The sequence below is a fragment of the Lissotriton vulgaris genome, chromosome 12 (assembly GCF_964263255.1).
Source record: "Lissotriton vulgaris chromosome 12, aLisVul1.2, whole genome shotgun sequence".
Classification (NCBI taxonomy): Eukaryota; Metazoa; Chordata; class Amphibia; order Caudata; family Salamandridae; genus Lissotriton; species Lissotriton vulgaris.
This window is the reverse complement of record NC_141700.1, coordinates 311,865,300-311,891,351: the sequence shown is the minus strand read 5'-3', so window position 1 is coordinate 311,891,351 and position 26,052 is coordinate 311,865,300.

Here is a 26,052-nt window from a genome sequence, read left to right as displayed (position 1 = left end):
AAACTTTTCTGGAGCTTTTCTTCCTGGGGTCTCTCAAAGCTCTCAGCCAGTCCGGATTCGATGAGGGTTCACCGTATTGCCTTGCAATGAGCTCCATGTCCAACTCATGGAAGTCTGACCTCTGTGGCATTCCAGTGGGATGAACCAAGGATCCAGGCCGACATGCGGTTGAAGGCAGGCAGCTTGGCTTTTGCGGTTGCTTGAGGTCACGTTTTCGACTATTCCTGGTCAAACTCTGGAAGTAGGACCTACTGAGCTTTTCATCAGGACAACCCTGGATGGCAGGCCGGCTCGTGGTTGAAGGCAGGTGGCTTGGCTAATAGTGAGTCATATGTGAGACTTTCAGATTCATGATGGACATGCATTACTTGACTGTAATGAACGTTATCACTATGTATGACGTAGCCTCACTGCTGATCCTCCCTTCATCCGAGCACATTCACATGTGTGCGCTTCGGGATCACAACACTTTCAATAATACTGAACACCATTGACATGTGTGTCTGCGCATATCCACAAGCTTGACAACGACATGTGATGCTGGCCATTCAATGTTTTCGAACAGCATCTCATTAGCAATAGTTACCGATCTCCCGGTATATGCTAAATTAATGTACACTGCGCATTCTGCAATGTCAAAACTGCAACAGAAACACACATAAGTACACTTCCTGGCCAGGCAGGAACTGAACAGTGCCCAGGTCCCTGGAACAATTATTCACACCCCTACGCTGGCCTGGCATACGCAATCCCAGCCCACTTTGCATATGAATAAATAGGATAACAACGACACCACATGTCCCAGTTCTTCCACACTGCCTCAGGTGATATGGCCGCATCCACCTCACATATCTGTTGTAAAGCTTTTATTCGACAATTTGTCATAAAGCCAAGACATAAACATAAAATACATTCATATACAAACATTTTTTAAAAACAGATACATCTTTATCAAAAAGTGCAGTATGTGCATGGTTTGAATCCCAAGGCAGTATCACAGGGTATTTGCAATTGATAGGGGAATACATTGCTTTTTCATTATTTATAATTTAACATGCAAAGTATAATATTCTTGCAGTTTGGAATTAATTACAAGACCTAGTAAATATAAAAGAAAGACTATGTACATTGTATAAATAATTAAAATGCCAGTAGTTAAAAGGACTCATTATCTTATGTTTTAAGTCTGAGTTTCTTTTAAATCAAGCAGACACTATGGAGATACCTACTGACTACAAAGGTTACCAACTGAGAGGACGAAGATCTAAGTATCCTTTCTGCCTCTTTGAACGATCTTATGCCCAAGTTTTTGCATAGAGGTTTAATCCATTTCATACGTTGAAATTTATATAACGGACAGAAGAATAGGATATGGGCTTCGTCTTCATTTTGGTTAAATTCACACAGTTTACAATATGAATCATTCCCCTTGGAGTTTCCCCACCGACTGGTGTTTGCATTTATTTGTAACACCCCATATCTGTATTGTAAATATACAGTTTTGGCCAGAGGTGGCTCAACTTCATCCATAAATTGTTCAAACATAGGGGTGTCCTTAAATTGTAAAAACTTCTGGGCCAATGAGCCAGTACCACGTTCGTGGGAGTGTGCGTTATTAATAACATAATGCCAGAAAGCAGTTTTTACCTGATCTTTACAGTTAGTTTGCAAATCAGCTGGATTAGTCCAAAAGTGTAAAAGGCCTATTTTTGCAAACCAAGTGGATATATGTCTCAGCCACTTGATTGAGTTGAAAGTGTCAAGTTCCCTAATTTCCATTAAACCAGTTCTATAGTCAGCGAGTTCCGGGGTTGACCATATCCTTACCCAATAAAGAAGTGGCCTCAACCAACATAGAAAATCTGTACGTTTTATATTAATATCAAGGTAAACAGGCACTAAAGGCGTTCTTAACGGTCGTCCTAATAAGCGCCTAAAGAACGTGTTTTCTTCAACATCAAATGTCTTGTTTGTGTAAGCCCCCCAAATCTCGGCCCCATAGAGGGCTGCAGATTGTGCTTTAGCTTTAAACACTTCAATTGCAGGAGTTATAGCTTTTGAAGTGCTCCCACCATGAATTTTTAGGATAGGAAGTGAGTTTTGTTTAAATGACAGTCTACTTTTTTCTATTTGTTTATTCCAAGACATTTTACTATCTAGCCTGATACCCAGGTAGTCAAAAAATTCCACGTACTCTAGTTTGGTATTATTTAAGGCCAAGTTCTTCTTAAAAGTTTTTGGTGGGTTAATGGCCATGTACTTAGTTTTTGATGAATTAATTTCTAACCCCTTTGCCTCACAATAACTATTGAATTGGTTTATTAAGTTTTGTAAACCTTTTGGAGTTTGCGATATTAAAATAGTGTCATCCGCAAATAACAGTGCTGTGATTGCCTCATTGCATAGTTTCGGGAAATCGTGGTTACATTGTGCCAGATAATGGGGGATATCATTTACAAATAAAGAAAAAAGGGTGGGTGCCAGCACGCACCCTTGTCGTACCCCCCTTTTTACAGGTATAGCTTTGGTAAGTTCGCCATTTCTTCCCCACCTTACTTTTGCAAAATTATCAGTGTGAAGCTTTATAAGGTTAAACAGCAATTCGTCTGGGACTCCCATATTCCTTAAAGTATCCCATAGTAGGGAACGTGGGACAAGACCAAACGCTGAGCGTAGGTCCATAAATGCTACATATAGACTACTCTTCTTTAGTTGGACATATTTCCAGCAGATACACATGAACCTATGCACCTGGTCCACAGTGCTTGTCTTATAAACCCTGCTTGATATTTAGAGAGGATTTTGGAATCCTCTATCCAGTCAAAAAGTCGGTTTAAAATATGCCTGGCAAAGATTTTTTGTAAAATGTCGATTAAACTAATCGGTCTGTAATTACCTGGGTTATAGCGGGCCCCTTTTTTATAAATGGTAACTATTTCCGCCCCCATCCACGTTTCAGGAATCGGGGTTCCCAATAGAATAGAGTTACACAAAAAATTTATATACGGGCACCCAACATCAATGTTGTGGGTAAATAAGTCCCCTGGTAGTTTGTCCGGGCCTGGTGCCTTGCCCGCCTTAATTGCCTTGATTGCACATAGAGTCTCTTTGATACTAAATTTGGATGAGGTGGTACACGAGGTTAGAGAGCCTAAGTTAATTTGGTCAGAGAGCACATCTGTCGCATCATATAGTTTTACAAAGTGATCGTACCAGATTTTTTCATCCAGAAAAAAGTCCCTGTTGGAGCTACCCTTTTTGTTATTTTTTGATATCAGGTTCCAAAAGGTACCTTGATCGTGTTCCCTAGCAGCATTTAGAAGTCCTAGCAGCATTTATCACATATCACAATGCGCAATAAAAAAAGAGATCCATGGGGTGTACACCATTCTGGCAATCAACACTGGACATGAATTGTGAACATTGCTGCCCGTCGTGTTTAGACATACAATATTGACAGCAGGTGAGCAGTGGGGCCTGGGTGCCCAAGGGCTGCAATTGAGCGTGGTGCTGTGGGTGGGGTGGAGTGCATCAGCCTGGCTGCGCAGGTGCGAACAAGCGATGTTGCCTTGTGTAATGATGTGATCTATGACCTCATTCAGTCACATGTCTGTCTCATTTTAAGGACCTCCAGGACTGTACTGTAGGCCTGAGCCAGCGGGCAGCACTGCCCTACAGACACGACGTGTTGGCTTTTGGAGCACTGTAGTGAACTGTTTACTAAGTGTACATGCACACAGGCTTGCGCCACTACATTACATGTGCACATTATGCTTCTAGCATGTGCTCTGTTCATTTGTATGTGAACATTGGCATAACATAATATTATTATTTAACCTTGTGTATTCTCGTGCCCTCCAACTTCTCTTTGAACCACAATTACCACTAACAGTTGGTAGATTGTACTTCAAGAAGGAAGGATGCACTCAACTGGTGTTCTCTATTAAGCTTCAAATAAACCTTAATTTACCTCCAGACGTTTCCACCATTATATTATTTCTCCCTTTTCAGACACTGAATTAGTTGCACCAAAATGGGCAGAGAGGGTGCTCACCCAGTGATGATGCTCTGGGCATTCTGACGCCTTCAATCATGGTATCAAGACACCATCCCCGACCGGAAACCTGCTGTGCCACCCGAGAGAGGCACCCTGGAGTCAGAGCTTGCACCGGCACGTCGTTGGACACACCAGTGGTGCAGGTGAGCAGTGAAGCCTCGGTGTGTAGGAGCTGCAATTGAGCACAGTGTGGGGGAAAGAGCTGGGGTGCAGCAGCCTGGGTGCACAGGTACAGGCAAGCGATGTTGGCATAGATAATATTGTAATCTCTGGTCTCATTCATACCTGTGTTATTTTAAGGACTTGCTGGACCACCCTCTTTCTCTTGGAACCCAGCGTCCTAGACACACGGGTGACGGGAGGTGAACAGTGAGGGCTGGGTGCAGTAGGCAGCCGCTCTTACTCCTCCTCCCGCTGTTCTTTTGACTCTCCCTCCCCTTCTCCCTTCCATCCACTCCCTCTATGTCCCATTCTCACTATCTTCCTTTCATTCTGACTACCTTTCTTTTTCTCTTGGACATGGCTCACATACTTATGTTTTTTTTTTGTCTTGCAGGTTTTGTACGCTGCTTTCGGAGGAGCCCCTCCCACCTATTTCATTTACTTTTGTTTGTTCGAATAAAGTTGTGTTTCCATTTATTTGTATTGTTTTAATAAAGGATATTTTTTTTTACCAATGAATAAGGGAGTGTTTAGGTCTTCTTTTTCTGAGAACACTTGCCTGTAGTTTATTGTGAAAATCGGCGGTTGATAGGAGGTTATGAGAGAAAACATTTGCAATTTTGTGGTGCACCTACCAAATGATAACCAACAGACAATTACATAAATGAAGCCTGCCGAATTCTACAACTGCAAGGGTTCTATGCGTGTATCACTTTACAACACCATGAGTACTGCCCGTGTGATTACAGAACCAATAAGGCACTGCCTAGCGCCACTGAGGCTTCAGGGACTGGCGAGGTTCATCCTGCATATTTAAGTAAAGCCCCGGAGGGTGGTGATCCCTTGACTTCAGTTGGCCTCGAAGCCCCCCGAACAATTAGTAAACAATACCTGGAGAGGTGGCGATCCCCTAGGCTGCGAAACATCTCTCTACCCTCCCGCGCCTAATTTACATGTGAGATTAAGGTCCCTAGTATAATATTAGGATTGGCCCCGGAACATTACCCACCAGGGGGCTCATTTAAATGAACGGGTGAGACCCAGTTCATTTTTTTTCTCCATTTTTACCATCCTGATCTGCTCTATTAAAGCGATACAAGGTTTTCCTCCTCTTGCTTCAACGAGGCAAACAAGGATTTGCTATCACAGGGTGGAAGCCATGCACCCACCCTCTAATAGCAAACATAAATGCCCCGCGAATGCACACCCCGGGACATTGTATGAGCTGCGCCTGGGAGGTGTCGCTCCCTAGGGCCATGATGCATTGGTTACTGCATAACTACAGAATTAGTATAAACGCATACTAACACTACTTGCACATGTGTAGTACAGCGACCAGAGTTTAGTGAAGAGGCAGAGGAAGCCCAAAATCCAAAAAGATAAATCCTACCAGAGGTCGGATGACATAGTTCAATGAGCCGACAACCCTGGGAAGAGTAGTAACAGCTTCACGAAGAAAACGGGTCTCCAGTACAACGCAAGCAACCTCGAAATATTGGTGAGTGCTGCCTTCTTTTTACCTTCTCCCGCACATCACCAAAGTTATGTAGTGAAGAGGCAGACATTAGTGGATCCGATAAGTAGATTTATTGCAGGAAAAGAAGACAGCTTAAACAGCCACCAACAGGAGCAGACAGCAACGCAACCGTCTTCTCCAGCACCGTGTACAAACTCCCCAAGGTTCCCCTCATGACAGCCCTACATTCTAACATTACATATTTATATTCTAGTAGAAAAAAAAATGTTCTCGATTTGCGCGGGGGGAGCGCCCGGTAAGCGCACAGGGGAGCCCACCGGGGAGAAAAGAGAATGGCAGAGTTTAAAAATGTAAGTCATTTTATATAAATGGGGGGTAGTTCTGAAAAGAACTGTTTTTTTTTCTTTTTGTTGTTTTATAAAAATTATTTTTTTTTGGAACTTTTTTTTGGGGGGGGATTTTCAGAACAATTTTATATTTTTTTGTAGTTTTTCTGGGGTGAAACAAAAGACAGGGAATTGCAAATAGCTCAAGTGGAGCAAAAAAATAGAAACAAATTAAGGTTGCTTGCTGCAGTGATGTTTGTCTGCAGCTCGATTAAGTAAAGTGATGCTCTGCTCACCATAAGATATAGTTTTGTTGCAATATATGCAAACAAATTTAAATTTGGACAACTTTGTTTGAACAGTAGGGACCATCTCCCTAGCCTCTTCACCGATGGAGTGGGTTGGTTGGAGGTGCTGGAAGTAGAAGGATGGGGAGGGTTCAAGGTTAGTTGCCTGACTTCTGCTCTTGAATAATTGTTTGGGTGCTTCCTCTGCATGTGCCTTATCATCATGTGGTTCCCAAACGAACATTTTTTATTTGGGTTCCCTCTTGACAGTTCTTGGTCACAGATGAGGCAAGTCACCTTTGCTGCATTTACTTTTTTGGCAACCCTTGGCATTTTGAAAAACTCCCAAATAAAATGTTCTTTGGGTTTGTATGGGGGAGTGTCCTCAGGCAGAAATTGCCTCTCCTCCTGCTCCTCTTCGTCCTCCTCTTCTTCATGACCACCAATGTGGTCTTGTGGTGGTCGTTGTGGTGGTGGTGGAGGTGGTGGTGGTCCAGATGCACCTGCAGCTGCTACTACTGAAGCCATTTCTCACAGAATGCAGGTCTTCTTCACTCAAACAACAAAGTGAAAATGAGGAAAAAAGGTGGGGTTTTTGTAAATATTAGTTTCTATTTTTGAATATGTGTTTCAAGGGTTACATTACACTGAAAGGAGGTCTGCCACTCTGTCACAAGGATGGTGTCATCATTGATGTCATGAGTGATGTCACTGACCATGTCATGAGTGATGTAATATGTGACGTCATCAGCAGTGCATTACACGCGCAAGTTATAGTGAGTCCAACTAACTATAACATGGAATTTCAATGGTTTTATGTCAGTAAAATTTCCAGGTAACTATAACTGGTGTGAAACCTATGTTTTTTTCAGTGAATTTAATAGGTTTTTTAAATGCTAATTCCTAACTATAACTGGTGTGAAACCTATGGTTTTTTCAGTGAATATATATATATATATATATATATATATCTATATATATATATATATAACCAATTCCTCCTTCCTTCCGGTCAAAGAAATCAAAGGACACAGCAGGGCATTCTGAGGCTGCAATTTATTGGATTAAAAGCATTTTCTCCGTGACCGCTTGTTACGAGGGGTTTTTTGTGCGCCCCAAAGGCAGAGCGTTAATTTATAAAATCAATTGCTCCTTCCTCCCGGTCAAAGAAATCAAAGGACACAGCAGGGCAGTCTGAGACTGCAATTTATTGGATTAAAAGCATCACTGGTTTGGCGTGTGCCTTCTTCAGATGCTAACGTCCAAAATGCGTGCTCCCCATTTCACGTTGTTTTATGGGCTCCTCCTCCTTGTGGTTTAGGAACCTCACCTGCACTGAATTTATCCCGCTTGCACCAATCACAGGGACTTCCAGTCCCACAATGCAGCATGTAGGCAATCCAGTGCTCTGGGAAGTCGCCACGATGTTTAAGCAATGTCCGCCTCTAGTTCCCTTCTTTCTGCCACAAACTTCCTTGGGGCACAGGTAGGAAACGCGAGTATAGTAACCGCGTTTCGCCCAGCAGTCTTGGCCCAATGTACTACAGCGGCTACTCGGCACCTGGTAAGTGATCATGGCGGGTCACGGACACTCCAACACCTTGGCTTAACTTCAGTCATTTTCCCATGTCTCCGTGACCTCTTGTTACGAAAGGGTCCTTTGTGCGCCCCACAGGCAGAGCGTTAATTTATAAAATCAATTCCTCCTTCCTCCCAGTCAAAGAAATCAAAGGACACAGCAGGGCAGTCTGAGACTGCAATTTATTGGATTAAAAGCATAACCGGTTTCCGCGTGTGCCTTCTTCAGATGCTAACGTCCAAAATGCGTGCTCCCCATTTCACGTTGTTTGATTGGCTCCTCCACCTTGTGGTTTAGGAGCCTCAGCTACACTGAATTTATCCCGCCTGCGCCAATCACGGGGACTACCATATATATATATATATATATATGTTGCAATAACCAATAATGACAGAGGAAGTCCAGCGGCCTGTAATTGAACACCAGGAAGACTGAACTTGTGAGAGAGCTCTTCTCTGTCCGAATCCACCAGTGGCCAACAGAGGTAGGAGTTACTCCCACCCCCTCACCCATACCAAGAACCTTGAGATCATCACCTACTACAAATTTGGCATAACAGCCAAAGTCAGGGCTGGACTACCTCATGCATCCACTCCCTGAATACATATATCTCACCTCAAGGAGCTACACTGTTGCAGATGTTGCTACTATTTGTGAACTGGTGCATGATTGTGCTGAAGTATTTCCAGTACTTCATGAAATGTATGTATCTGCAGTTGTTGTAGGGTTTGCAATGGCAGCCTCTGAGAGCACGTTTTCAACATGATCTCCTGTCCTCACACCTTTCCGTCGCACAATGAGTAGCAGAATGTTACCATTTTAGTGCATGAGGTGACACTCACAGCAAACGTATGCATGGATGAGTTTGTAAGAGAGTTTTTAAAGAACAACATGGCCTGTATTACAGAAAGGGAGCACTGTCTCTGTTTGTGTCACTGAGCAACTTCATACAGGTAGCTGGGTGCAAACAGGAATAGTGCACCCTATCACCCTATGTGCTGTCTGCAGGGCAGCTAAGAACTCACTGTGCCTTAGCGGCAGTGCTTTCAGTGAAATGCAGAGCAGCTGTTTAAAAGTATAAAAATCATGTGTTTTAAAATGCAGGAATCATGCTGCCTGCAATTCTAAGAGGGGAGAGAGATCCCTTTGCAGGCAGATGCAGTTAGAGTTCTTACCTACAGGACAATATCTAAGGGGTCCATGGTAGCCCCATGGCACCCTCCAAAATTCTGGCTTAAGGAGGCACACAGACTGCACCACCTTTTTGTGACATATTGTCAGTGCGCATCTGAGGGTACATTTTTCCCTGCACCCGTATCCATGATATGGGTCGAGTACAGAGGCATAATAATTCCCTCATTTGAATGTAGCCATGCTCCCTGAAAATGAGGGAATGCGCTCTGAAGAGATCACTGGCTCTACTTGTGCACCACCGCTATCAGTATTACAGAAGGGGCCACATACATGCCCCCGTCTGTGAAGCCATAGTGTCCCCGGGTGCACACAGTGGGCCATCGCCCCTCTGGGGCTCTCTGTGTGATACACCCCAGAATGTTACCTCTTTGACTGCAATTACCATTTTTACAATTGCTAGGCATGAAAAATGCTCTCTTTTCTTTTTCAAAATGTGTTGCTGTTTTCTAAACTACATCAATCAGAGCAAAATAATGACATGAAAATAAGCAGTTGCAAAGATCAAAGGAATGTGCAAAGGAATACGTTTTGGACAAATTGCAAGGAGTAAATAGCCAGTCTTCCTAGTGCAAAGATGCTAAGTTTTGAGTGTGGTTACAGTGACCTCCTTAAACTTAAATTACTATCACAATCTTACTTGGTATTCAGGGGCTTTTATTGAAGTCTGGCTCGCAGGAAGTTATGAGGGGTGAGCCTGATGAGCATAAACATCAGCTTTTACTCTCAAATAATTCTTCAAATACTCTGTATGACTGGTTGGAAGACAATATAATGTAAATCTAGCTTGTAGGCTACCTCCAGAATTGTCAAAAATTGGGTAGACATTGGCCCACCCGAAAGCACCCTTGGCCCACCAAGATATAAATTCCTGCCAGAGCTTCTCCCAGGGAGTGTAGGGGAATCTGCATTGAAAGCTGTCCCGAAGACCTTCCTTTTAAGAGAGGTGAAGCCTTGCGTCCTCACTTCTGTCAACAGCGCCATGACTCTTCCTGGGAATCAGCTGTTTGCGCTCTATACATTTTTTTTCATTCATTCACTTTGATTGAGCCGAAGTTTATATCTATCGATTATGCTGTTGCTTAAGGCAGTAGCGTAACACATATTAGAACATTGGAATGTTGGAAGCTCCATTGAAAACAATGGAGTGCTCCGGGCTTATAATGGCTGGTATAAGCCTGGAGCTCCAACATTCCAATGTTTCTTTGTTCACAGCTCTGGCTGTGAACATAGGATTCAAGGAGCCTGAGGAGATTCCAATCCCCTCAAGCTCCCTAAAGGCTTTGTTTTTTTATAAGAACATTCTGTCCTCTAGTGACAGAATGTGCTAATATCCTTATAGCCCTTCGTAGATGGGCTATACCGCTATTAAAGTCCCTCTCCGTTGTTAAAGGCCCTCGCCTTCGGCTCGGGGCCTTTAACGCTGCTGAGGGCCTTTAATAGCTGGTATAGCCCTCTATGGCGGCTATAATGATGGGGTCTCTCCTGCAGAATATGGTGAGTGGGTTGATGAACTTCTATATGCCACAGATATCCCTAGGTTATAGAGGGGGGGGGGGGGCTGAAAGGTGGGTGCTCCTGCGCTGCAGGGGCCTGAGTTGCGCCCTTGCTTGAAGGACAAAAATGAAGCTAGAATAATCCACGCTCTGTTAAAATGTTTACATTGTTCCGTGGTCAGGAGAGAATTTAAAGGAGGTAAACACTCGTGTTGTTTTAAACAAACCGAACCTTGCTGCTTTATGACTGTTTTAAGGGCCATTAATCTTTGAATCGCGAGGCCGTGCAAAAAACGACAGGCTTAACATTTATTTCCCTGGTTTATTAAGATTGTTTTTTTTTTCCCCAGCAACATTTCTAATTAGTACTGTAGCGACTTTAGCCTTGTTCATATGTATTAGAAGCTCGATGATTCGTAATGCATACGGCCCCTGAACATCCTCACAGAAAAACGTTCCTTTTCGTGCTAAAGGTCAGTCTGAATGAGCCAGAATCAAGTGGTGAAAGAGCAGCGCACTTTAACGCGGGAACCCTTCATGGACTGCAAAGCTCTTTTTTGCCACTTCATTATTTTTCGCGGGAATTGTTTGTGTGCATCCACGCGCACATGTGTGTTTGTGAGGGGGAGAGCCAGGGCAACAGATGTTATTTTATATTAACGACAGCGAAGACATGTTGTTTTATTAAAATTCGAACCAAGTAAGATGCAGTTGTAAAGATCACTGATGTGTGAATTCAATCTTAAAATAACAGCGCCAGGGAAACTAAAAAAACGGTACTGATTGATTTTACATGAGTTTAATTGTGTGGCAGATTATAACAAAACCAAGTGTGGTTACATTAATTTTTTTTCGCATTGTTTGAATGTGAATTCTGTAAAGGATTTAAAAACCATGCCCTAAATTAATAAAGACGACTTTAAGAAACATTGTACCGGTGCAGTAAAACTTTGATACTTGCCTAGATTGACCAATAAAAATGACATTTGTACCGGTACAAAATAAAATAATTTTTACACTAGTCGGTCAGTAAAAACTGACTGGTCGTCTTTTGGGGTGTTTGGAGAAAATTTCGTTTTGTCGCTCATTCATCTGTCTGAATGTTGATTTTAAAAATCGATGCGCCAGAGGTGTCATTTGGCTGAGGAAATATTTTTTTCAGTACTGTCACCCAGGAAGAGTCATGAGTCAGGTTTTTGGACTTTTGAGTTTACCTTCCTGCTTAATCTCCACAACGGCCCCTCGCGGCGGGATGCCTGGCTTTCACCTTGCGGATACCCTGCCGGGGTTATCTCACAGGGGAATACCAGGACGGGTTCCCTAAGCAAGCGCTTAGAAACCGCTTGGTGATTTGCGCTATATAAATTCCTGTACATTTACATTTACATTTGTGAACCATGCGCATCACAGAGCCGCATCACTTCACCAATTCAGGTCTCTAACACTCACTATCTTGCAACCTAAATCTTTTTTGCCATTTAATAAGAACATTTTACAAATATACACCTAACCACAGAAGGATCTAAAGTTTGACCGAGGCACTATCCCCATGCAAAGTTTGATGTAAGCATTTTCTGCAGTCTTTGATGAACGCTTGAGAAAAACATTCGAAAAAATCCTGAATTAGAAACACACATTTTGAGAGTGCCCTTGTGAATTTGCTAATGGTCCTGGGCATACAATTTGGCAAAATTGTAATAGCGATGGATAAAGAGAAGCCAATGGTATAAGCAGGGCCGGCTTTAGCGTTGTTGGCGCCCTGTGCAACAATGTCAGTTGGCGCACCCCCAATGACCACCTCTGCCACTGATTCCCTCACCACAGCAGATTTGAAAGAGCCCCTCAAGTCTCCAGAACCACTGTCTCTCAAAATCATTTAGTTTTATAGCACCACTCATACCAGTGTAAGGTGTCAGGGCACTTTACATCACACACACATTGCACAGAGGCAATCATAGGTGTGAAAATGAGTGTATAGGAAATGTTACAAAAGACAGGACTACAAGGTGTAGTGTAGGAGTAAAATGTCATTGATACTGGTAGGGAATATAGTTTAAGAGTCCTTATTCTGGAAAAGCACAAATTCAGAATTTAAAACGTAACACCATTGTTAGGGGTTCTCCTTCATAACAAGAATTGTTTTCCACCCAAAGGAACCCTTTTGGCAAGATTAGGATAATGAAAGACTGGGCAAAAAAAACATATTTATTTATTTATTTATTAAAGAGTTTTATATAGCGCTGGCTAGACCCCAAGGTAACAGAGCGCTTTACATGAGGTTCCACAAAAATTACATTACAAGATTAAATCAGTTCCAATTTACATCAGTTGCTAGGCAAACAATAACAAGAGCATAGGAGACGAGATAATTGAGGTGTAGAGTGGAAGGGGTATGGGTAAAGGAGTGGGAGGGAGAAGCGGCAAAGAGACGAAAGGAAAGTCTGTCTAAGGTCCTGCTGGGTAGGTGACGGTCGAGGGGAAGTCCCAAAACCCATCTCCTCTATAGCTATCAGGTAGCTACACCGGGCATTGGCCAAAAAGCTTGGTCTCAGTGGGAAAAATATTTAAAGAAACGTGGAGGGCAAAATAGATGGAGGGTAGATGGAAGGGGGCATGGAAGTAGAGAATGGGGGGATAGGGGAAGAGACAACAAGGAGAGACAAAATGAAGTCTGTCTAAGGGCCGGCTGTGTAGGTGATGACCAAGGAGGGATTCCATGGCCCATTTCCCCTATAGCTAAACCAGGTAGCTCCATCGGGCATTCGACTAAATAGTTCAGTCTCAGTACATTGAGAGAGGAGAGAAGGAGAGACAAAAATAGGGGGAGGGTGCGAGAAGGGGCGACAGGAGAGATGAAAGGAAGTCTGGCTAAAGACCGACTGGGTAGGTGACGTCCAAGGAGGGGATCCCCGACCTGTCTCCCCTATAGCTAATCAGGTAGCTCCATCGGACTTCAGACAGAATAGCTAGATCTCAGATGGCGAGGGAAAATTCTCAGGTAAACAGGGTGGGGGCTAAGGGCCAGGACAGGTGAAGGCAGAGGTCTGTCTCACTCCGATTACACTAGTGTGTGTTACGAAAACCTAGAGGATAGTATAGTCGCAATCCAAATCCCAAAATCAATTAAGGTTGCCAGTTATTGTGAGCTGGAGTACATACAACCACAAAGCACTGTTCCTAACCTCACACAATGCCACAGATACCATCACTAATTAAATCATTAATATCAGTGCAAGATCACATACCACTCTACCATTAAAGTACAATGCACTGTAGGGACCAGTATCAAAAGGGAACATTTTGGTGACCTGTTAAACCTTTTTTTTGAGGAGTTGATAAGCATATCATCATTTGAGCTTAGAACACTGGCAGGAATGTCCAGCCTAACCTTGACCCCCCTCTACCCTATCCCCTTATCACGAAGGTCTCAATGAACCAATATGGGAACTCAACATACATATGCTGTTCTGTTAGAAAGTAATGTATTCAAATAAGGACAGGAGCTTATTGTCACCTTCCTTTAAATTTCTTGAGACACTTGATTTCCTGGCATTTATTTAGACATTTTACATGAAAGTAAACAGATTCTGACAAATGTGAAAATCATCTTTTTAAGTTTCTGTGGTATCTTGCAATGAGTGTTGGTCTTCACCACCCTGATCACTACTCTTTCTTAGGAGAAGTCCTTACTTGTGATGGTCAGTTCATTCCAAGAACTCAGGCCTCTTTGTTTTGCTTTACAAATGACCTTACTTTATGAGGACATATAAACAATGCTCCATGCGTCACTGAAACCCTCTGGAATCCACCCAAACACCACTTACAATCAATCTGAAATGTATAGCCTTAACAACCTAACCAAACTGTTCATTGTGGTAGGGAGTGTGCATATAGTAGCAACTAATTACTATAAGCAGATGCAGTCTTACACATTATTGCTCAATTGAGTGGCATGAAGGCAGAAGGAGCTAGAGCCTGAATCAAAAATACCTTTATGCAGCTGTACAGAAGGGTGCCCAACCACTTGAGGAATATTGTGGTCAAAGCTGATAAACACATAAGTACTTAATGAGAATAAATAAATTGACAACAACCACAGAAGTTCAAACATTAATTAAAGATGGAAGACCAGCTATGCTCTTTGAGAAGAGATACCAGCCAATATGAGAATAGATCTTCCAAACAAGGGTAGATTATGTGCAGCCCACAAGAGAAGGTAAAGCTAGCGAAAATGCACTACTAGTTTAAACTATTTATGTGAGCTACATTGGAGCAGTTAAGAGATGTCAAACTAAGCAACAGAGATTATACACACAAGACAAATCCTTTAAAATCTAGCAGATCAAAGCTATGTTAGCCCCAATGGAATGGAGCAAAAGCTACCCCATCAACAGTTCTGACACAAACAATTAAAAATGTTCAAAACCAAAAAGTCAGAAAAACATGTCAGTATAAGACGAAGTCCTACTACCAAGTCTACCGAGGAGTATTAGTACATCCTTTAGCATAGATATACTAGCCGAGTTTTGCCAGGGCATGAAGAAAATAAACTAATGTTGCTTCTTTTGGAAAAAATTCCAATAATTCACTTTGGTTATGTTAGAAGTATTTATTTGCACTTCTGGAAGTCATGAATGGTGCAGCAAGTGAACAGCCAACACGTGTTTCACCCCTACATGGCCATCTGGCCGGGGGCTTCTTCAGGGCTGTGTTTTCATGGTGACAGAGTAGTGAAAGAAAGGTGTAGCGTTAGTGTGAAAGAAGAAGGAAAGGAAAAAGAGTGGGTTGAGGGAGGAAGTCGGGGAAGGTAGCAAGTGTCAAGGGTAAAGTGAATGTGGTGTGATATAGTTAAGGTGAAAGGTGAGAGTTTAGGAAGGGAGCAAAGTAAGGTTGTTAGTAGTATGAAGTTTTTAAGGGGTTAGTATTAGTGTCATAGTGTGATTATTTGTGTGACATGATCAATAATGTACATATATACAAAGTACATAACACCCATTGTTGGTGAGGAAGATGGTATTGTTAATTGATACATTTAGGTATTGATAACATACAGTAAAAAAAAATGAGTAAATATTCAGCATGATAGTAACATTTGGGATTCAATGTGTCGATTTGAACAAGAGGGTAGGAAGTAAAAAAAACGCAGTCAGAAAAGGCACAATGCAGAGGGCACGATGAAGGTGGACATGCCGGCAGTATGAAGTGAAACAGGGGATAATGGAATATAACAATAAGAACATTGCAGATAAGTCAAACAGTTATCGTGATGATTGGCCGTATTTTTGATTGGTAGAGAGACAGAGGTAAAATAAGCACATATGGGTTTATGTTAATAAAATTTGAAAATGCGTTGAATTCAGGGTGGTAGTAGCATCCGATCAACCAAGCAACAAATAAATAATATATTTAATCATGGTTCCCGGTTGCGGAAATGCAAAATGGAGGACACGGTTGAGGGTAATGTGCCATAAATTCGAAAGAGACGTGCAGTTATTATTACAAAGAAGATAGTATAATTGTTCAATACAGTAAAGGAAAACATAAGTAAAAATATTTACAGTACGTGGATTTTAAGGTCACCGTTAAGTTAGAGATGGGAGGAGGTACAGCGGAGCATGGGACCAGTGGTTAACAGGTGGTAAAAGCGGTTGGGAGGGAGGAAACGAGAGGACAAACATGAGATGCTTCATAGAATTAAGGCGAGAAATCATTAGGTGTGTCCGTGGTGCATTAGTGACGGGTCAGTTGTTGGAAGTTGAGCAGCTAGAAAGTGCCTTAAAGTGATCTCCTGATAAGGTGTTGTAGTGGGGGCCGTTGGGAGTGATATTCTTGATCTGACTATTAAAATGACAAGGTGTGTTAGTACGGAATGCGTGAAAATTTAATGTAGTCGGGTAGTGGAGGTTCGACAATCCCGAGGGCCGTGGTGTAATGGGACCAGGAGAAGTCCTAGGACCGTAGTATTATAGGGTTAGTCATGCCTACGAACGGGTCGCGGTTAATGGTTCAGCCGTGGTCTTGGATCCCTCACAAAATAGATAAGGGTGGCAGTGTGGCACACGGAAAGGTTGAGGCCGGGCTATGGGGGTGCATGATACCTGCAAATATGATCTCACCCTAATCATGGGTAAAAAATATATATGGCGGTTCCGGTTAAATTTATGCCTAGGACGAAGGTGGTAAATAGTGAGCCCCCTATGACATTACTTCGCAAAGTGTATGGGGACTAGATAAAGGCAAGTGCACGACGGGGAAAGTGACGGCGGTGCGTGCCGACAGGTCGGCGCTAGGGAAAAGGCGGCATCTTCATACCAGTAATTAGTTGAAATAATTCCGGCTGTCGGGGTCCTGTAAAAGTTCTGATTCAATCTGGGTGCGGGCAAGAAAAATGGGTAAATAGCAGAAGGGAGTCATCGGGCAAGGCAGTGAAATGAATAGCAAGCGCCTATGTTCTTGTCAGCTTACCTTTCATTCACGGCGTAATGCCTGGTCTTTGTCTCTCAGGTCCTTGATGGCGTATGGGAGCTACCATCTGCTGAGTTTAAGACTGAGGTAATTTGAGGGGTTTCGATTTGTTGAGACCGGAAGTGTAGATATGTGCGAAATGGTCGCCATCTTGGAGTGGTGAGATAAAGGATGGGGTGAGAGGGGAAGTGGGGGTCGCGTCCCTCTGATGGGATGGACTAAAAGGATTGTAGGGGAGAGAGTTGGCTTGCAGGATGATTAAAGCATAGGCTGATCAATCTGCTAGTATTTATTCTATACTTGTTAGGAGGCGAGCAATTCAAATTGACAAGGTTAGACACAAAGGAGTTCTCTGGTCAAGGGTGAAGGGAGTCGGGGGGCCCAAGGTAAAGTGTAATGGCATCAATCATGATGTCAAGCTGGTGGACAGTCAAGGGTCACTAATCAAAGAGATAGGAGGGAAAAAGCATGTCAACAAGAAATTAGGAAATTAAAAAATAAAATGTTCGGCAAATGAATGACCATTATTACATATAGAAATGCGAATATCCAATTTGGATTCAGTACAGTCAAGGTTGAAGCATAGATATACTAGTTTGAGTTATTGAGGGGAAGATGGCCCCTAAGTGCTCTGCCACCTGAATGACACAACCACACCGCAGCTGAAACTACTGGGGAACCACAGTGAAATAATTAGAGAGACCCAAAGAACAACATATCGTACCCTATACAGCTATTTGCTTTAGTTTATTAGTGTGCTTATGAACAAGTGAGAAATGAATATTATCTTGTCTCCAGTTGAATGTGTTCTTCTATTTGCTCAGTACCCACACCTAAACGTCAAGGTACTTCTTCCCAAATGTTTATATATATATATATACATGACCCAGAACAGTCCTCAAAGTGGTGTGTAGTTCTCACTACTCCGTAGGACCTGAGTGTTTGTTTGGACAACATAAACTTTGGGTGAGGTGTCTATATTGATTCCTGCCCCCCGCAGGATATGTTGGCCTATAAAGCAGCTAGCTCACAGTGCCACCACTAGCCTCCCTAAACTTACCAGGGAGCAAATAATTTTTGGCAACCGATAAACATGACAACCCTGACTCCTCGGGGATCGTGGAAATAATATCAGAACCTTTCGCTCAGTCACACGTGCTTACTTGTGCTCTAAGAAATATAGAGAATGCACAGTGGGACATTTTCAATATATTTATTGAACCGATGGTATTCTCGTATAGAATACATGTGCTGCAATAATCAGTAGACAGCAGCAGATGAAAGTTATTACAAGCACCAAAAGTGTGAATAGTAGATACAGTTCTACCATGGTGCTAAAATAGTGTATATGTGCAGGCATGTAAACAAGGAAGTAATCAGGCATATTCCTACTATGCAAACCCTACTCTAAGGGTACCTAGAGTGTATGTAGGTGTAGAGCTAATACTCTCCTCTAGGGGCGATCCAAACCCAATACCTGGTGGGAGAGAATGAAGCACACCGTCTTGGTCAAGAACTGGACACCCCTCACGAGATATCAGACGGCTGCGTGGTGAAGTCTCAGCATGCAGGGACCCTCGGTGTCAGCAGAAGTGACTCGTCTACTAATTTATCGAGATGCTCATTATTGATAATAGACTTGTGATGTACGTTGTAGATTAGCAATGTTATGGATGTGTAGATATCTCTGTCTGGCCCATGGATGAAGATAGAATGATTGACATTTTACATAGTGTGTAAATAGGCCTTGAACATGATGTTTGAGGCATCATGATACGGTCATGTGAACTAGATATATAAACAAAGTAGTTTCAGAGAATCTAATCTAGCATAGTCTTCCATGCAAATATGTGCAGAAGGTCACTGCAGAATGTTATTGTGAAAAGTAGGACAATGTAAGATGTGAGCAGCTTCGCTAAATGGGCTTAGCCTGGGAACATAACACTCACTCTCCATACTGAGGGCCTATATATAAAAGCTACCTAAAAAGCCAACAGACCATACTTGTAACTATTCATTTCTAAAACTCCTTTTAAAATCATCTAAAGCAAGCTTCCCTTTAAAATATTCATAAAAAGCCTTTAAAAGTAATTATACTTATTTGAAATCCATAGCACTCAGAAAGTCATGGTGCCTAGAAAAATAAACAATAGCTGTTGAGCCATTTTAGTTTCGTTTTATAAAAACAGGCCAAATGGTTCACCACCATATGGAAAAAGCCAATTGTTTCTGTGTTCCAAGTGGTAGACACAACAATGATGTTGCTAGTGACCGTAGACGACGTTCCCAGAGGCACACTTCAATGCAGTTGTATAGAACACAGGTGATTTCATACAGTCACACCGCAGCAGCTGAAGGAGGGACTGCATCCTGTAAGCGTATCGTAGAGCCGGTGTCCATTTTGCTAGAAGACAAAGCATCCCAGGGTGTCTCAAAGAATGCATTCATCAACAAGGGAATACGCTGGGGCAACAATACCCATGGGCATTGAAGGGGTCCATCAGTAGCTTAATGTCCTGTGGCGCAACCGATTGTGATCCTAGGCATAGATCCAGTACGCATTCCTGGGTGGAAAGTAGGTAGTGAAATACAGCTTGTACAAAGTGAAGCCAAACTGGACTGAAGGACAAAGACTAGTGCTCATTTGGTTCTCAAAGCCAAAGTGTGCCAAAGCAAAAGCTCATGGCACCATAGCACAAGCAATGCTGTCTCCATTCCAGGTTGAACTGGGATGTCTATTGACAAGCAGAAAAATTTAAATCAGGATTTCAGCCACAAGTAGCAGGACAAGCTGGAGCGCTCCAAAAACACTTCCCAACACGGAGTGTATGAAAGATGGTATAACTCCAAAAATCATCTGAAAGGTGCTACCCAGTCCAGAGGCAATACATTTAGAAAGTGCACTATCCCTTTTTGTATCACACATGTTAACGATATGGTGGACCAGCTCCCCAAAATACAAGGGAAAGTTAGTGTGGAGTAGTGTCTGTATTTCAGATGAGGACCTTGCAACCTGGAGATCAAAGGTCTCTCTGGCTGAAGTTTAGGCCACATCCTTTTGAAAAAGCAAGGCTTTCAGTTTGCTCAGAGAATCAAACCATAGGTTGGAAACAGTTATCAAAGGCCTTTGCATCGCCTCCCTAACTGTAAGGGCAGGTGGAAACATTACTTGTGTGCAACAAATGATTATGGAAGTAACCGTCACCAGATAAGCAAGGCCTGGTTCCATTCCACAGCAACCTTGATCATTTAGCATCAAATAGCTCTCATTCGAGAGAAGCTTGAAAACTGGATGAATCACTGCAGCTGGGGAACCCTTCAGATAACAAGACAAGTTTTCAACAGAAGCATTGCCAGCCCCATTAAGAGAAATGTCCTTGCAAACTAGGGGCCCACTTAAAGCCACCACACAGTCAGAAACACCAAGGAAAAAGTCTGTGTCCCCATTCCTGCCCCTGAGACTGAATGGTAACTCCCAGTACTCATGCACATAACCTTCCCCTAGCACTTTGTATTTCACTACCTGTCGGTATTGGAACAATATTGGAATTGGAAAGTCGTAACCAGTAGGGTGATATAACCATGGATTATGCAGTCTGTGGATGGTGTATCTGACATGGCAAAAGGTAATTGGTCTAACGTTTCAATGTGCAACATGGTATACTTCAGATCTCTATGTGCCATTACTTTCTGTCTCACTGTTAGATCGTATGCAAGAAAGCAAACTTGTGCTATTGATGTAACTCCATGGCACGTGGCCAGAACATAAAGTTTGCAATGTCCAGCTCAGTTTTTGAATGGAACATAATTGTGACAGTCCATGCTGTAAAATAGACATGTCCTGCTGTATAATGTAAATCACAGAAGACACTATGTTGCCCAGTGAATACATTCTGTATGATAAAGTGGTCATACCGTTGACAATCACAGCCAAACGCCTTTTCTAAATTAACCCTGACGATCTTGTGCAATCTCTCAGCAGCTTTCTGTTGAGGAATTTTCCACAACTCATTGTATATTCCATACAAGAAGCGCTTTAGATATGGGGTCTGGGGGCCTAATAGAAAATCCCTGAGATCCATGTCATAAGTAAGAAGGGACAAGTGTTGCTTCACCTGGGAGAGTGTTAAGGGCTTTAGCCAATCAAGGCACAACTTTCCAACACTATATGATGTCACCACCCTAGAGTGTTCTGTTTGTACATATCGCTGCTCAGGGCTATTAATTCTAAACTCTTCAGTGTTACTCAGGAATCTAGATTGACACCCATTTGTGTCCACAGGCCAAATCAACCATCCCTTTCAATTGTGGTCTGATGAATTAAAAGAACCATTACCTATCATGGTGTCTAATGTCTACTCTCTGAAGTGTGTTAAGTGCTGCCAATTCTCGAAGCGTAGGAGCACGAGAATACAAGGCATGCTCAAATCATTCATTTTAGCTAATCCAGAAAGTGATCAAATTTGGTATGAGGCATGCTCTAAATAAGGTCTCTGTTTCCTGAACCTGCCAATCTTTTGTCCCTAAGACAGATTTAGCTTCTAAGGTGTCTTTCCAAAAGTCGAGACCCTGTACAGACAGCTGGGAAATAAATGAAGCAGAGTATATCAGCTTATTGTCTGTTAGCTGGTGTAGTTGCAGGCCTAAATTAACAAGAGGCTGGGTCTGTTGTATTAAAGCCAGAAAAATAAGCAAACTTTTGTCCGAATGTTTCTGAACTACCTTTTGGCGATGTTGGGCAGTATTCCCATTGAGTGTAATTGTAAACAGTGCGTGGGATACTAGCTCTGTGTAAAAAATATTGACAAAAATGTTTATAACAGAACATGTTGCCAAAATTAGATGTACCATCATACAATTCATAATTTGAAAATGCAGCTGATTGCTCTAGATATGCAAGAAAATTATGCATAGCTTCAATGTCCCAATCATCAGAGAAAGTACTAGAGGTCATGATATACTTTGAGGAAATTTTAAACAAATATGGAATTTATAAAATTCAGTAGGACCATACACATCATACGATACTCATAGCCTAAAAGGGAGGGGTGGTGGTGGCAGCTCAGGTTCATGTGAATCCAATAGGATTCGACATAATACATGACATAGCCAGACGCTGTCCAGTCTATTTTTGGCAGCTAAGCATGTTTTGTAGAACTGGGATATGACTCGATCTGTGGCACATTCACATAGACATCATCGATTTCTGTACTCGTTGACTGCACAGTTGAAGTTGTTTCAACAGGAAGAAGACTCACTTCATTGTTGTTTACAGCTTTCGTTTGCAGAGGAGAATCTCTGTCATTACTAAAGCTTCCATCTGAACTTCCTATATGGTAGCGAGCGGGGTGACTACCCTGGAGTCCATGCAGCCTTCTGTTGAGAATCAACAACATAGTGTGGTTTGTTCAAATCTATTGAGACAAACCTTTTGTCTCTGCGACTGGCAAGGGGCGGAAGAAGTACAGTTCTAGGACCTTCAGCAGCCAGAACAGGTATAGATGTCCCAAATTCTTTGCTGTCCACAATTTTCTCTCTTACTAGGTGCCCAATGTTCGGGACCCAGCCTAGTCTTGCTGGTACAACCTTAACTTCTCCAGTGGTAGTACGTTTTACTTGGACATTGCTTTGTGCACCCCAGAATTCATTGAGTTCCTATAAAACAGCCAAACATTCATTTTTCGCAAATGGTGTTTCCGCCGCCACTGTGCTGACATTATTGAGGTCTGGTATCCACATTCTCACATCGAACAGGAGTTCAAAAGGAGTACGACCCTCCAGGGATTTTCTTGGCATGTTATTGAGTGTCCTCTGGACCCCATAAAGGTGCCACCCAAACCTAATACCCTTACTGTTAAGGGCTGCTGTAAGTCCCGGTTTTTCCTCTCAACTCCAGAATTTCCCTCAGGATGGAAGGGGTAGGAGCTCCGCAAGGCCACACCCAAACTTTCCAAGGCTTCTTTTTAAGCCAGAGAGCTAAACGCTGAGCCCTGGTCGCAATGTAGTGCGCTAAATACGTTGTTCCTATGAAGACTCGCAAATCCTGTTCAACCATGGGCTGAGAGCTGTGGCTAAACCCACAGGAATCTGAAGCCTGAATCCACTGCCACCAAGATGTACTTGTAAGCCCCATCTGAGTCTAAGGAACCTCAGTGATCCAAATAAACAACTGCTAAAGGCTTGTCTGAGATCAATAAAGGAGTCTGCTGAGGATGTGCTGTGGTGGAAACGTTCATCTGCTAGCAGATGTCACATTTGAGGACAAAGTGTTTGGTTTGTTTCTTAAGACCAGAACACCAATAGTGATGATTCAGTAATGAAACTGTAGCAGCAATTCCTGTGTGTGCTGACCCTAGCCCTCACGTGTAGCTCGTATTAACCCCAATCTACGATCATTGTTTGGCGTCATTGTATCCCAAACTCCTGGAATTTGAACATAAGGAATCTTTTGTGCATCTAACTTGTAGGAGTACTTGAGTGGAAAACCTTTCAGCAGGTGGGTGTCGTTGCGAGCAGCATTGACAGCCACCATGATGTCTCTGTCTAATCTCGTACTTGAATGAGTGTTTGCAGCAACAGCATCAGTGCAGACTGTTGACTTAGCGGCCTCATTGGCTATGGAATTCCCTTCAACATGAACACCAACACACTGATACTCAATGTCTGGATAACATGAGCCTGTGGCAAGCATTCTTTCAGCCTTGCCACTTGTTCTCAAAGTTTCATTTGGTAGAGGATATTCTTGTTTGTACTGCAAGAATGCTTGTGTCTGTAGAGTAGAATTGAATCTGTAGTCTATATTTGTTGCATTTAGAGAGTTAGCCCATTGGATCCATCTTGGAAGTAATATTTTGGCATTTGGAATGCTTGCTTTGGTAATGGCCTCTAAGGTTGGTACTGGGGTAACAACAAAATTTTCTCTTACCCTGAGCTAGTGCTGTCTCTTTCCCACTACAGCACTCTGTACTGCTGTGAGAATTTTCTCAGTTGGTGCAAAGTACATTTCAGAGTTTGTGTACAAATGTGATTTGTATGCAATGAGTACAGTATCACCTTCATTGAAAGTGATATAGGTGTACCCCTTGGGTCCAGCGACTATGCATATCACGAGGTTAGTTATGTTTACACATGTGTGCAAATGTTTGGAAGCTATCATATCAGCTTGTACAGAATTTAAAATGTGTGTGTGCTCCTGTGTCCAATGGTTGACTGAAAAATCAGGTATGATCAAATTGTAGAACGGGTTTACTCGTCTGTGTAATCCAAAATGTACGCTCTATCAAAATAAACAAATACACAATGGACTCTACTCTTTTCATAGTCATTGGAGGTTGGAGCAGTGTGCATTTATCTTAAAAAAAAGTATGCTGGTAGGCTTTTGCTTTCACTCGACATCTCATATCCCAGAAACAGGGCATTGAGGTAGGCAGTTTTTGATTTTTTTGAAATTAGATTTGTAAACCAGATGAGCAAACCCAAGAATTATGTGGTTCACTCTAGCCAAGTGTTCCATTAGCTCATTATTCATCAGATAAATATTGTCTACATAGGACAATGCCTCCTCATCAACATTTTGAAGTAACTCTGTTACCCAGGGCTGTTCTTATACCCTTGAAGAAAACAACAAAATTGATGCTGTGAACCTTGCACTGAAAATGTGGTCCGATAGCTACTTCCAGGTGTTATATTCTGGCAGAAAAATTATTTTGAGATGTCTAGTGTTGTTTTGTATTTCTTCGACACAATGTAATACATCAGTGCACTACTATGTGTATTTTTTACTGAAAATGTGCATGTGGAATTGTTCAAATGTCTGTAGTCTAAGACAAAATTATAAGAATTACCTGGTTTCATTATGGGAAACAAGGGATTATTCATGGGTGAGGTGCAATTTTCTATTACACCCCGGTACTCAAGGTATTCTAAGATTTCCCTAACTTGCTTTTTAGCTTCATGTTTTATTGGGTACTGTCTCTGCAGTTTAGGAACTAATTTCATTGGGATTTCATGACGAGTAGACTGACCATTCTACCAAACATGATTGCGCTAAAGTGCAGGATTTGGTGCTAATGCCCACCCCTAGGCGTAAAATATTTAACTGATTCCGGAACGAGGTCAGAGAAAGCAGTCAAAATTACTGTTTCTCCCAATGGGCACTCCATTATGAACTCAAATGGCAATCCTTTTCAGCCAAAAGAATGTTTTAACAGTGTGCCAGGTCTCCCAGAAGAGAGCCTTGATGTTCCTGGTTTTGTCCCCTCCATTTGGAGTGTTATTTTGAATAAATGATGTCGGATACCTTTCATCAGGTATTTCCACCGTGATATGCTCATTTAGCGCTAGTACCACCAGATAATCCATCAGGTTCTGGTGAGCTATTGTGGCTTTGGCCGCACTGTCCAGCATCGTGACATCCTTCTCCCCGCTCAGAAGCAGAGTCTTAAGTAGTCTGGGCATGTCTTATTTTAAACACTGCTACATTCTTCTTTTTGAATTGACTTTTTGGAGTCTTTTATTTGTCCTCTTTATAGATGTAATCTGAAGTGCAATGCATTTCCCTTTTCAGCTTCACATGATCTGCACTCTGACCCTTCACCTCTCGCCAAACCTCTATTGGATGAATTCTAAAAGGAACAAGATAAACTTGTATCAGTATCCTGATACCTGTCAGCCTTTCTAATATTATCACGGTTTATCAGAAGTGTTTTCTGTCACTGGATTCCTGCTGATGAGACCCACCCCATGATTGTGTCTTATTTTGTACATTTATTTTTGTTTATTATCTCATTTCATCTTGGAAAAATAGGGTGCTTGCTTAGAGTTGTCCTTTTCAGAATTACTCTTAACTTGTGGTTTCCCTGGTCTAGCTCCGAAATTATGTCTGCCTAGTGTAGCATAGGTTTCCTCAATAGGTCTAGGTAATTCCTGCTCCTGCTGTGCAGGAGTGAATTCCATCAGGCGTTGGTGTATATCCAATGCTGCTGCTTCCCCTTTTATGTTTCTTAACATAAT